The sequence below is a fragment of the Vulpes lagopus genome, chromosome 16 (assembly GCF_018345385.1).
Source record: "Vulpes lagopus strain Blue_001 chromosome 16, ASM1834538v1, whole genome shotgun sequence".
Lineage (NCBI taxonomy): Eukaryota > Metazoa > Chordata > Mammalia > Carnivora > Canidae > Vulpes > Vulpes lagopus.
Genome location: NC_054839.1, coordinates 24,965,756 through 24,969,110, shown reverse-complemented (window position 1 = coordinate 24,969,110; position 3,355 = coordinate 24,965,756). Strand labels below are relative to the sequence as shown.

At 38.6% G+C, this 3,355-nt stretch overlaps 1 pseudogene; it reads right to left on the bottom strand.

The window, feature by feature from the left end:
• Positions 1–1,327: 1,327 nt before the first annotated feature.
• Positions 1,328–2,794, bottom strand: LOC121477036 (annotated as a pseudogene).
• Between the last annotated feature and the right edge of the window lie 561 nt (positions 2,795–3,355).

The window sequence follows — 3,355 nt, the reverse complement described above, 5'->3', positions numbered from 1 at the left end:
GATGTTGAACATCTTTTCTTATGTTTATTGGGCAGCCTGCAGGATTTTTTTTTTTTTTTAAGATTTTATTTATTTATTCATGAGAGACTCGGGATCCCTGGGTGGCGCAGCGGTTTGGCGCCTGCCTTTGGCCCAGGGCGCGATCCTGGAGATCCGGGATCGAATCCCACGTCGGGCTCCCGGTGCATGGAGCCTGCTTCTCCCTCTGCCTGTGTCTCTGCCTCTCTCTCTCTCTCTCTCTGTGACTGTCATAAATAAATAAAAATTAAAAAAAAATTTTTTTTAAATTTTATTCATGAGAGACAGAGAGAGAGAGGCAGAGACACAGGCAGAGGGAGAAGCAGGCTACATGCAGAGAGCCTGAGGTGGGACTCGATCACAGTTCTCCAGGATCACATCCTAGGCTGCCGGCAGCACTAAACTGCTACGCCACTGGGGCTGCCCTTGCCTGGAGGATTTTGATTGAAATTTCCCATATAGCTATAAACCATTTCGGGGTGAATTGATATTTTAAAAATACAGAGTCTTCAGCCTCATGACAAAATTGTATTAATTTAGTCTCTGTTTCATTTCTCTCAGCAAAGTTTTGTCCTTTTTAAGTGTCCAGGTTTAGCATATCTTTCATCATATTTATCACTAAGTATTTCATATACTTGTTATTTTTTTATAATTCAGTTTGAGGTTGTTCCTTAGTACTACATAGCAAACATTTGATTTTTCTATATTGATACTACAAATTTGCTGAATTAACTTAATAGTTGTAGGCTTTGTTGTTTGTTATTTTTTTTAAGAGTCCATTGTATTTCTACATTGATATTCAGGTAATATATGAGTAACATTTATTTCTTCCTTCCTAATCAGTATGACTTTTTTTCAAATTGAAATGGGTATAATCTCCAGTTCAAAATTAATGAGAAGTATAGAGAGGGGAAAACCTTTCTTTTCTCTTGATCTTGTAGAGAGATCACTAACATTCACCATTAAGCAGTCATTCATTATAGAATTTTTTAAAGATATAGTTTATTAGAATGAGAGTATTCTTTTGTATTTCTAAGTTGCTGATATTTTATAGCAAGAATAAATGTTGGATTTTGTCAAGTGCTTTTTTCTGTGTCTCTTAAAATTATCACATTGTTTTTATGTTAAGTTCGATAATATGATAAATTATATTACTTTTGACTACTAAATCAACTTTTCATTACTGGGATAAATCCTGCTTGGTCATGATATATTTTCCTTATATTGCTGGATTCAATTTTTTTTAAAAAAACAAAAATGTAGATTTAATGCAACAACATTAATCTGAGGATAAATAAATCCACAACAGACTTTAAAGTTTGAATTTTTTTCCCTTTCTTTGCAGAGAGAATGGTTTTCTTAAAGCACATAGGACTGAAGATGTCAAAACAAAATGTAATTTCTTAATGTCCAGGTCACACAGGCTTGGTCCTCCCTGCTGCCCTCCTAACACTTGCCACTGGCCAAGGTGATAAATTTCATCTAACTCAGGATGGATGTTAGTTTCAAGAGTAACTAGATGGTTTGTTTCCAGAATCATCTTCTTGTGATCCCATGCTCTTCTGTACGAACTGGGGGTTCACTGTGATCTCCTGGTCCATGGCCTTTAGTCGCTCATCCAGCTCTATGCACTTCAGCATCTCTTGATCGATGTTATGAAGCATGGCTGGGTTATTATATTTTTCAGGGTTATCATGGAAGCTGACCATTCCATCCTTCTGATTAATACTTGCAAAAATTTCACCATCCTCTATCATGTGTAGGACATATTTCTCTGCCTCCTGAGGTCCAGATAACTGCACACGACTTGCCATATCTTGTAACGATAATGTTAAAAAGGTCTTGGTTAGCCTCTGAATATTCTTCTTATCAAGAGAAGACAGGCATTGCTTCACCAGCCCCATGTTGTTATCACCAGTAAAAGTTTCACTGTGCTTGTTCACCAGGTTGCGGAGTTCTGAGGGATTATTGGTTGAATAAACTTGTGCTAACTCATGGTACGCGTTGCTAAGAGGCTTAATGAATCTACCCACAATTTGAGACGTGTATTTCGGTAGCCGTTGTACTTTTCCAAGTAATATCAAAGAAACTAGAATATACTTTTTATATGATTCCAACATGATGTGACTGACCGCCATGGCAGGAGTAGTTATAGCCTGTTCATAAAAGTACAGCCCCCTTTCAAAGTTCTTCAGCCCGGTATAGACCATCCCTCCATAATAATAGTAACATAAAAAGTGCTTTGCATCATAGGCTCCATTCTCTTTACAGATATCCATCATGTCTACATCAAGATACGGGAGGGCAGGCTTAAAGCATTTTGCCAGCAAACAAAGCTGGCAGAGATGGGCACGTATTGAGGTCAGCTGGTTTGTATTCGTCTGCACCTGGTCTATGGCTTGCTTAAGGATGCTGGCTCCTCGCAGGGGCTCTTTCCTTTCCACAAGCGCGTTTGTCAGCTGATGGCAAAGCCCAGCAAAAGCGTCTGTTGCGTATCGGATGTGCTCCCCATTACAAGTGCTGATGAAACCTGAACCTGTGAGAATAACGTTTCGAAGGCAGGAACGCTGGGCATGGAAAACTTCACAAACAAAACAGCAAGGACGCCTAAGGAATGCTCTTGTACATCCAGAGCCCCCAGCACGGTGTCCAGATGGCATAGGTTCTTTGCAAGGAGTTCCCCACTCTTGTTGATCCGTTCACAAAGCTGAGTCATTTGCCCTTGAGCCGAGAGCTGCCGGACACTGTTCACCAATTGCTCCAAGGCAGGCGCCATATTTCCCCGCGCGGCCCAAGCAGCAGAGGCAGCTCACGCGGGAGGGGCCGCGGCTATCCCCTGCTGGATTCAACTTGCTAAAGTAGTTTAAATCTCTTGAATTTATATTTATGTGGGATAATAGTAATTTGTTATCTCCTAATCTGTTTCTGTGATTGGTATTAAGGTAATTTAGGGGTTTTAACATGAACTGAGAAATACTTATTATTCTGCAAATTTCTAAAAAATATTCTGTGTGGAATTGGTGTCATAATATTTTTCTTAAAGTTAGTAAGAATTCGCCATGATTTTCATGATTATTTATCATCCTCTTCAGGCTTTAGAATATGGAGGGATGTAATATCGTTCATTTCTGGCATTGGTTTTTGTGTTCCTACTTTTTCCTTAGTATTTAGCTAAAAGTTTATCAATGTTATTGGTCTTCTCAAAGTTATAAGTTTTTGGCTTTTCTTTTTCTAAATTTCATTTTATTTATTTTTCCTCCGATTTTTATTATTTCCATTTTACTGTTTACTTTAGGTTGCATTTAAAATTTATTTTCTAGGAGGGGAGGGGCAAGAT